The sequence below is a fragment of the Mus musculus genome, chromosome 2 (genome assembly GCF_000001635.26).
Source record: "Mus musculus strain C57BL/6J chromosome 2, GRCm38.p6 C57BL/6J".
Taxonomy (NCBI): domain Eukaryota; kingdom Metazoa; phylum Chordata; class Mammalia; order Rodentia; family Muridae; genus Mus; species Mus musculus.
In genome coordinates, this window is record NC_000068.7 from 86898277 (window position 1) to 86909836 (window position 11560).

Below are 11560 nucleotides of genomic sequence, written 5' to 3' on the forward strand. Positions count from 1 at the left end.
TCCTGTTTCCCAAGACACATCCCATTACGGTTATGGCTGTTTGAGAGCTTAGTATCACTTAACAAACAGCAATCATGTCTTAAAACCACTTGGTTCGCTATATATATGTTCCATTTGGATTATTTCTTCAAATTCCTTTTACTCCCTCGCAATCTTTTGACCTCAGCATTCTTTCTGTTCTTAGTCTAGTTGAGTACATCTATCATAAGGTCACTGAGAAGGTAAGGTCTGGCCAATGCGTGCAGGTACCCAGACCTAGGTCTTCTGAATTTCAGTCCCTCAGCTTTTTCCTCTCAGGTTTTGCCACAAGTTTTCCACACAAAGGTAATGACATCATCTACAATTCTCAGGTCATCTCCAAGGAGCTCACTTGCTAATTTCAGGTCTTTGTGAACAGCATCCACTCTTGTATGAGATGGATCCAATTTGTTTGTGTCCAGGAGCAACTTTTTGGTCTTCCTAAAACTAAACCTCAGAAATATCCATTTTAACTTCAGACCTGCAAATTTTCTCTTGAAATCTGGTCCCAATATTAAACAACAGTCACACCTGGCCCAAACTCAATACTTTCTACTGTGAAAATTCTCACCAACTTAGATAAATTCAGTAGATAAAAGAGAAAGGAACTCTGCAGTTGCATGCGGTCAGGTCTCTTCCTTCCTGTAATTCCTTTTATTTCTCCATCTCTGCCATTCAAGTTTTACCAACTCAGACTTCTAAACCCAGATACCTAGACTCTCTCAGATAGTAATCTGGATGAAAAGCGCCCTTTCTTTCAGAAGAGCAGCATCTAAAATTAAGTTAGCAAGTTGTTTTATACAATGGATTTTGGAATGTCCCAATGGTAGATGGGTTTACTTTAATCTGTAGGAAAATAACAGGAAGGAGAAAACAATCATGCGATTTCTTGGCATTTTGGCTGGGTTACCTCATCAAGATGGTTGTAACCTTGTGACATGACTAACAATGTTATGAATGATATCATAAGAAGGGCAAATGTCATGTGAATTCACCACCATCTTGGTTTGTGTAACTACATGGCACAAACAAAAATGATCTTTTCTTATAGCCTTTTTCACAGCCTTATCATTTTGTCCTTACTGTCAACTCCTTCAGATCACCGCTGGGAACCTGCTAACCTATCTGGCCAGGGAATAACGTAGTCTACATTCACTTTTACTCTCACTCTTATGTCCATTTTCTCAGTCTTATTCTCAGCTCATTAGTAGACTGTTCTGAAATCTTTTTGCTATCTGTCCCCATTTTCTTTACTTTAAACAGATCCATGTGATGCACCCAGGTTCTTCCCTCCTGTTGATTCTCTCAGTCAACCCCCTTTTTAGCCTTCCCCACTCCATAGTGACTGCTGCCAATACCTAGAAACACTTTTTATGCAGGATCCCCAGTGGCCATACTTGGAATTATCTCAGATTCCTTGTCTACTAAGCAACCCACAACTACCACACCATCCTAAGAACCAGAAAGTATAACAAAATCCAAGGAATCAAACACCTACAAATTACACAAGATCAGATAGCAACATATTGAATTAAGATTATGCCCAAACCAGATATATAATATCTTAGTTATGGTTTCCATTGCTCTGAAGAGACACCATGTTCAAGACATTTATAAAGAACAATATTTATTTGGGCTGTCTTACAGGTTCAGAGGTTCAGCCCATTATCATCAGAGTGCGAAGCATAGCAGCATCCAGGCATACATGGTATTAGACAGTCTCTATAGCTTGATCCAAAGGCATCCAGGAGGAAACAGGCTCGTATAGACAGACAGCAAGAGCACTTGGAGACTTCTTAACCCACTTATACAGTGACACACTGTCTCCAACAAAGTTATACCTATTCCAACAAGGCTATACCTACTAACAGTGCGAATGCCCATAGGATAAGCATATTTAAATCATTGTATTCCACAGCCTGGCTAATATAATCTTGGACAAAAACATGAGCCTATCAGGGACATACCTAGGTATAGCATAATGCAAAATGCATGTAATTCAACTTCAAATGTTCCTATGTTCAATCAGTCTCAACAATGTTTAAAAGTCCAAAGTTCAAAGTCTTTTCTGAGACAAATGCAAACTTTTTTTATAATCCTTTTTAAAAATAAAAATAAAAATAAAAATAAAAATAAAAATAAAAAGGCATCCTCTAATTTCAACATCTCAGAATGTGCATTACCACTCTAAAATATCTTGGTTAGGAAATACCAGGCCAAATTAAGACACAAATACAGATGAACAAATTCCTAACTCTGCATTACAATGTCTGATATCAAACCACTCTTTCAATCTTTAATTCATTGCATTTTTGTTGACAATAAAAAACTTATTTTTTTTTCTGTGGCTGGTTCCACTCTCTGTTAACCACTTTCTTGGGCTGGTGTACCACAGCTCTGGCTCTCTAACATCTGGGGGTATCCAAGGTACCTTTAACTATATACTTTCTTTTTCCAATGTCTGAGACCTACACATGATTCTTTGGGTTCTACCAAAGGCCTTGATTCACTTCCCCATCTCTGCTCTCTGTAGTACTATAGGCAGTGGTTTATGCTACCCTGCTGCTGCTGCCATTTTGGTGATCATTCCATGGTACTGGTATTTCCAGTACACTGGTGTTTTCTACTCAATTATGCTTCACCAGTAGACTTTTATAGGCTTTCTTCATTATACCTAGCCTCAACTTCTTTTTGCGATTCCCTTTAGTATTGGGATGTCATCTACAACTGAAGCTGTACCTTCATTTTTGGTCTTTCTTAACCTCTCACAGTTTCAAGCTTCTCAGCCATTCTCTATAACCCCTTTTATTCCTTCAAAATCAGTACCCACCTGGGTGATATTTACATATGACCATGTCTACTTGCAGCTGTCTCTGGAATACAGTTTTTTGTGCTCTGAAAACTCTCTTCTCAGAAGATTTCACCTCTGTGATCTTGGTGTCTTCTTAATCACTGCTAATTTCTTATGTCCAGCTAACCAGCATCAATTGCCCCAGAAATCCTTTATATTCTTGACTGTAAAGCCAGAACCATATTGATAAAACTGCCAAGGTCTGTTACTTGCAGGAGCTGGAACATGACTCTTTCCCCTTGTTCTATTACATCATTCATTTTCTCAGTTTGGATGTCTTGGAGCCTACTGTGTAAACTGACCTTCAACTCAGAGATCTGCATGCCTCTGTCTCCTTTGTGCTGGGATTAAAATTGTGTACTCCACGCCTGGATTTATGCTTGTTTACCTGGAACTTGTTCTATACTTTCCTGGTCTTGAACACAAAGATATGATTCTATGTCTCCTAGATTTAAATGCATATAGCATCATGCCTGGACCTAAGATTTTCTTTGATTCTTTTTCACATAATCTTTATAAGTATGGCCATTATGCCGCACTAGCTGTATCACATGTATTCTGTATCTTTCTGGGTTGTAGTTCCTTCCAGATTAAAAGTCCAAATTAAAAAAAAAAAAAAAAAGAACAGGTCATAATCACACCTTAAGTTATATAACTATCCCTTGTTCTACTGCAAACACATAAACACTAAATTTGTTTGGTGGGATCTTGCCCTGAGTTTCCATACCCTTAATTACATGCAATATCCTTGAACCCAGGATTTACCTACCATCCACTTCCTGGTACCCTTTTAATATTTGAAACATATACTTTCTATTTTTTCTGTCTAGGTTCTGTGTTTGATCAAAATGTTGCTCATAAGAGTAAACCAGAGGACACAGTTTACTCTGGGGATTTAGAGACTTTCTTTTTCAATGAAATTAATTTGAATCTTTTCTCCTCATCCTCAGACAGACTCTTCAAACAAGGGCAAAAGGCAGCCACATTCTTCAAAAAAATATCACAAGAATGATTTCTAAGTAACATATTAAATTCATCTCCTTTGAAACATCTTCAGCAGGCATGCTTACCAGGAGGTGTGGCTGGATTAATCATCAATAATACTCACCTTCATAACAGCAAACAACCAGAATGATCAGAAAACACAGGCTCAGTCTCATGGCACTCCCTTCACTTTTAGCCTTAGCAAATGGTGACCAAATGGACTCTCCCTAAGCCTATGGGGACCAGAGATATTTATACATCCTGAGGTTTACAAGTCTTGCTCTCAGGCAAGTAGATGATCACAAAGCTTGTGACTACTAAGATTAAAATATTGAGAACAATTTGTATGAGAGAAATTATTTGCTAATTCTATTAACAATACATTTGAAAAAGGAAAATTAAAAAACATCCAGTCAATAAGAGTTAAAAACAAACAAACAAATAAAAAAGAAACCTCTTCAGACAACCCCACACAGTCCAAATCACACTCAGAACTCCTGTTTTCTACAGTTCTACTAGAGTGACCTATTAAGCCCCACTTAAAGTATCCCACTACTTTCTAAATCCAAAGTTCCAAAATCTACATTTCTCCAAACAAAAGACATGCTCAGGCTTATTACAGCAATACCCTAGTACCAGGTACCAAATTCTATCTTAGTGAGGGTTTCCATTGCTGTAAAGAGACACCATGACCAAGGACAAAATTTAAGTGGGGTTGGCGTATAGTTCATTATTATCATAGTGGAAAATATAGCAGTTTCAGAGCAGGCATGTTAATAAAGAATTTCTTCAGCTTGATCTAAAGGCAACCAGGAGAAGACTGGTTTATGATGGGTGCCAGCAGAAGGGTATCTTCTGAACTGGGCAGAGCTTGAGCACTAGGAGTCTTCAAAGCCTACCCATAATGAAACACTTCCTCTAAAAAGGCCACAACTCTTCCAGCAGGCTATACCTCATAATAATACCAAAAGACCAAGAATATTCAAATTACCACATTAGATATCATTATTAAAATTCAATTTATAACACCAACCCTAAAATGTCTAAGATAAATCCAGAAATCCTATCACAGCAGGCCATGAAAAATAAAATATCAGTAAAACAAAAACTTTAATAGCTTCTATGGATGCAGGGAAAGACTTTAAAGATCATATGACAATTTCCATCAATTTAATAAATGATTACATGATGCTCACACACATAAAATGGTAGAACAAAATGAAGAAAATTGTAACAATACAAAAGTGAAATTAAATTAAAAAAAATCAAAGCCAAGGAATTACTGAAAATAAAAAAAAAAATATTTAGGGCCTGAAACAGAAAACCAAGAAACAAGAAATAATACAGAACAATAATATCAGCAAACCATTGAAAACATCAAATGAAAACAAGGGTAGAAATCACAACTCCCTCCCAAAATAGGAATAAACAAAAACTACTTATTGATAACTCTTAGTATCAATGATCACAATTCCCACAATAAAAAAGATTCAGACTAAGGGATTTGAGTTGAAAGCATGATCCATTCTTCTATTCCATCCAGAAAACACACCTTAAAATCAAGTGTAGATATTACTTTATGATAAAATGATGTAAAAGTTATCTCAAGTAAATAGATTAAAGAAGCCATATTGTATAGATGTTTTAATATCTAAAATGAATAGACTTTAAACCAAAACTAATCAGAAGAGAGATGGAAGAACACTACCTACTTCTAAAAAGGAAGTTGGACTCTGAGTTGTTTCAGTACTAGAGCATTTACAGTCACTAATTTCAAGAGGTACTGCATACATATACAAAAAAAAAAAAAAAAAAGGCATGGCACTGGCATGCAAATTGTTACATGGATCAAGGTAATCAAAGTGAAGACCCAGACATAAGTTCAGATACCTATTAGAACTAAGTTTTGATAAAGACTCCAAAAAATTTCACTGGAAAACAAGCAACATTTACAACAAAGGTGCTGGCCAAACTGTGACTCTACATGTAGAGGATTGTATCAAGATCTGTATGTATTACCAGGCATGAAGGAAAAAAAATGGGTTGGGGGCAATGCATATTAAAGTACTTTAGAGGGACATTGTAGACCTTCTACTGTAAAAGCTTCTTAAAATACACACATTTATGAAGTAAATCTCAATGGAGTTATTATATAATGGGGAAGATGATGCCCATAGTAGATGTCTTGGACGCTAAATGAAATATTCACTGATAGGAATGGGTTACATCTCGTTGAGTCATTAAACAAAGAATGGGGTAAGGTACCACTTTGATTCTCTTTAAATATTCTTTGTATTCAATTCTTATGTATCTCTGACTATGGTAAAAATATTTTAATTTTATTATAATTACTTTAATGGATTTTTTTTTTTACTACATGAACTTACATTGTCAACATGATAAACACATTTAATGCATCCCAGAGATGGCTAATATTTCATTCTGCTCTGTTTTTCACTGTGTCATTATGGGACATTTCTGCAAGATGCTAATGCTTTATATATTTGAAAAACAATGACAAATAAAGGATAAATTTGAAATCAGTAAACATTTTGGAGTTAGCTTAGTAATGAAAGCTAAGTTCATATGACAAAATCAGATTAACCTCTCTAAATATGAACTGAACAAGAACAATAGACATGCCAAAATGAACAGGAGAAAACCCCATGGACCTAACTACTATGCAACTCAAGAATTTTGAGAGCAAGAAAAATAGTCTTCCATAGGGAAGAACACACCAACTGCTTATCCAATATCAAATAGTTAACTCTAAAAATAATAAATACAACTATTATAATATAAGTTCAACTAGTTGTATATAGGAATATTTACATATATACATGTATATATGTGTGTGTGTGTGTGAGTGTGTGTGTGTATGTTTTTGTGTGTGTGTGTGTGTGTGTGTGTGTGTGTGTGTGTGCAAAAAAGGCAGGAATGAACAAATAATGAAATAAATAGGTCATGAATTTAATATTGTGCAAGGAGGTATATGTGGGAGGATGTGTAGGGATGAATTGAAGGTATAAGTAAAGACATTTTTTAATAAAATCAAAAATTTAAAAAATGAAATAAATAAAATGAACTTAAACCATGGATTTATAAAAGGTACAATATTTCATTTAATATATTTTTTCAAAATCAGTATAGGTAAATTAGAATCAAGAATAAGACAGTCTTATGAATCTTGATTTATTTGAAATTAATTTAACTATAATTTCTTAAGTTAGAATGATTATGTCTGTATCTTAGGACATAGTTTACTAGTGTACTTAATGATGTTAGTTTCACATGAATCACACCCATCAGAATCACACATTTGCTCAACTTTTCTGGGAACAGTGAAATTCATGAGAAGAATTATAGTTGATAATGGTCACTGAAGATATTTAGCTGACTCTAAAACAACATGCAACCTGTGATAACAGGACAACTTCTCTATACCCCATTCCTAGATGAAAAGTTACAGGCTCCAAGGCATGGAGATAAGTATTGTCATGATTTAGCTAACAATAAGATGTTCAACATCCTTAGCCATTTAGGAAATGCAAATCAAAACATCTGTGAGATTCAATCTTTCACCAGTCAGTCTCTAAGAAAATACGAACATGAGAGCTAGTGAGGATGTGTAGCAAGGGGAACACTCTTCCGATGCTGGTGGGAGTGTAAACTTGTGCAGCCACTTTGGAAACCAATGTGCCACTTTCTCATGTAATTGGGAAACAATTCTATCTCAATGCTGAGTCATATCATTCCTGGGCATTTACCCAAAGGATGCTCCATCCTAAAATGAAAACATTTGCTCAACTATGCTAAAGCAGCTTGATTTATAACAGCCAGAAACTGAAGGTAACTAGATGTCTTTCAACCAAAGAATGGATTTTTAAAAAAATGGTAAATTTATCAAATGGATAAAAAAAAAAAGTCATCCTAATTGAGGTTATTAAGAATCAGAAAGACATACATGGCATGTATTCACTTGTAAGTGGATATTAGCTGTAAAGGATAATCATGTTACAGTCCAATTTCCCAGAGACAATAAGTAACAAGGAAAACTTCAAGGGGAAAGCAATGGTCTTACTGGTAAAGGAAAATACACTAGATTTTTCTTGTGGGTAGAAATAGGAACAGGGGGATCAGCTGTATGGGGGAGATGAATACTGGGACAGGCAAGTGGGATGGGTGGGTATTTCTGAAATGAAGTAGAAACTTAGTAAAATGGGAGCTCCATGGAATCTATGAGGGTTACACTAGTAAAATTCCTAGCAATGGAGGATGTGAAACTTGAAGCTACAATCATCTATAGCCAGGGATGACCTCAAGTAGGAGGGATTGGGATACCAACCCACCTACAAAACCTAGTTTTGCCATGCCTGAAGGACATATTAGGACTGGAATATAGTAAAGATGTCAAAGAAACTTTTTCCAGGGACTGATAAGAGCAGATGCAGTGTCCCAAGTTCAAATATTAGGCAGAGCTCATGGAGTCCTGTGGAGGAGCTGGAAGCAGGATTGAAGGAGACAGAGGTATCAAGAGCATGACACATAATCAACTAACCTGGACTCAAATGGGTTCACAGATATCAGAGAATCTGTTCGGTTCTGAATTAGGTACTCTGCATATCAATTACAATTGTATAATCCAGTGTTCTTGGGGGATTCCTAACAGTGGAGGTAGAGGCTGTCTCAGACTCTCCTATGCTTTACTTTTGAGAAGCTTTTCTTCCCACTGGATTGCTTCATCTAGCCTTAATGTGAGAATATGTTTTTAATCTTATAGCAGCTTCTTATTGCATATTTAGTTGATTTCCCTAGAAAGGTTTTATTTTTTTTTTTAACCTGAAAGGAAGTAAAGGGAAGTTGATCTATAGGAAAGGGATGATGGTGTGAGAAGAGAGTGGAGGGAAGGGAAACTGTACTTGAGATGTATCAAATGAATGAGGGAAAAGGACTGAACGCTTGAGGGCCTACAGAAAGAATGTAAACAGGTAACCTCAGGAAATAGGGGGTTAGAAGGACCCCCAAAATGTACCGAAGACCTGGGATGTGAGAGACTCCAAGGACTCACAGGGAGGGACCTTTGATGAAATGCAGACAGTAGAGAGCGGGAACTTAGAGAGCTCACCTCCAGCAGAAAGACAGGACCTCAAGTGAGGGATGAAATTGCCATCCCACAGTCACATCTCTGACTCATAGTTCTTACAGGGATGGAAATGGAGAGGAGCCTGAGAAAAAGAAGGTCCAGCAACAGGCACAAATTTGGGACTAGCTCAAAGGTAGGTCCCAAGGCCTGGCTATTACTTGGGCTATGGAGTGCTTACAAAAAGGTATCTATCATGATTGCCCTATGAAAAACCCAACAAGCAGCTGAAAGAGTCAGATGCAGATATTTGCACCCAACAAATGGACAGAAGAAGCTGACCCCTGTTGGTGAATTAGGGAAGGCAGAAAAAAAGGTGAGGAGAAGGATGATCCTATGGAGGACCAGCAGTCTCAATTAATCTGGAACCTTGAGATCTCTCAAACACTGGACCACCAACCAGGCAATATACACCAGCTGCTATGAGGCCCCGAGCTCATGTACAATAGAGGTCTTCTGGGTCTGTGTTCATTCAGAGATGATGTACCTAACCCTCAAGAGTCTGGAAGGCCCAAAGTATTTAGAAGTCAGGTGGTGTGGGGAGTGGAGGTACTCACATGGAAACAGGATGGGGTGGAGAGGAGATGGGGTATGTGGAAAAGCCAGAGGGTGTATGGGGAGGAGCAGGGAATGGAATATAGAGGGTAAAAAATGAATTACAAATAAAAATAAATTTACAAAGAGAGAGAGAAAAAATAGAATGAACACAATCACTGATCTTCTATATTAACTCCAAAAGACATTGTAATCATCTACTCATATTGAACAGTGGATATGTGGTCAATATTTTTTAATATATCTCAATGTTGATAATATTTAAATTACTTCATGTGGACAAGCCACATATTGTACAAGTAGTGTCAACAGAAATTTAAGTATATTTACAAATCTTTTTTTTTAAAGGTCGTGATTTTATTTTCTTTCTTCTTTAATAATTTTTATTAGGTATTTTCCTCATTTACATTTCCAATGCTATCCCAAAAGTCCCACATACCATCCTCCCCCACTCCCCTACCCACCCACTTCCACTTTTTGGCCCTGGCATTCGCTGTACTGGGGCATATAAAGTTTGGGTGACCAATGGGCCTCTCTTTCCAGTGATGGCCAACTAGGCCATCTTTTGAAACATATGCAGCTAGAGACAAGAGCTCCGGGGTACTGGTTAGTTCATACTGTTGTTCCACCTATAGGGTTGCAGATCCCTTTAGCTCCTTGGGTACTTTCTCTAGCTCCTCCATTGGGGGCACTGTGATCCATAAAATAGCTGGCTGTGAGCATCCACTTATGTGTTTGGTAGGCCCAGACATAGTCTCACATGAAACAGCTCTATCTGGGTCCTTTCAGCAAAATCTTGCTAGTGTATACAATGGTGTCAGCATTTGGAAGCAGATTATGGGATGGATCTCGGGATATGGCAGTCTCTAGATGGTCCATCCTTTCATCTCAGCTCCATACTTTGTCTCTGTAACTCTTCCCATGGGTGTTTTGGTCCCAATTCTAAGAAGGGGCAAAGTATCCACACTTTGGTCTTTGTTTTTCTTAAGTTTCATGTGTTTTACAAATTGTATCTTATATCTTCGGTATTCTAAGTTTCTGGGCTTATATCCACTTATCAGTGAGTATATATAATTTGAGTTCTTTTGTGATTGGGTTACCTCACTAAGGATGATGCCCTCCAGGTCCAACCATTTGCCTAGGAATTTCATAAATTCATTTTTTTAATACCTGAGTAGTACTCCATTGTGTAAACGTACCACATTTTTTATATCAATTCCTCTGTTGAGGAGCATCTGGGTTCTTTCCAGCTTTAGCTATTATAGATAAGGCTGCTATGAACATAGTGGAGCTTGTGTCTTTCTTACCAGTTGGAACATCTTCTGGATATGTGCGCAGGAGAGGTATTGCAGGATCATCCAATAGTACTATGTCCAATTTTCTGAGGAACCGCCAGACTGATTTTCCAGAGTGTTTGTACAAGCTTGCAAACCCACCAAAAAATTGAGGAGGGTACCTCTTTCTCCACATCCTCGCCAGCATCTGCTGTCACCTGAATTATTGATCTTAGCTATTCTGACTTGTGTGAGATGGAATCTCAGGGTTGTTTTGATTTGCATTTCCCTGATGATTAAGGATGCTAAACATTTTTTCAGTTGTTTCTCAGCCATTTGTTATTCCTCAGGGAAGAATTCTTAGTTTAGCTCTGAGCCCCATTTTTTAATTGGGTTATTTGATTTTCTGGATTCCACCTTCTTGAGTTCTTTATATATATTGGGTATTGGTCACATATCTGATTTAGGATAGGTAAAGATCCTTTCCCAATCTGTTGGTGGCCTTTTTGTCTTATTGAAGGTGTCTTTGACCTCACAGAAGCTTTGCAGTTTTATGAGGTCCCATTTGTCACTTCTTGATCTTACAGCACAAGCCATTACTGTTCTATTCAGGAATTTTTCCTCTGTGCCCAAAAGTGGGCTTTTCCCCACTTTCTCCTCTATAAGTTTCAGTGTCTCTGGTTTTATGTGGAGTTCCTTAATCCACTTAGATTCCACCTTAGTACAACAAGATAGGAA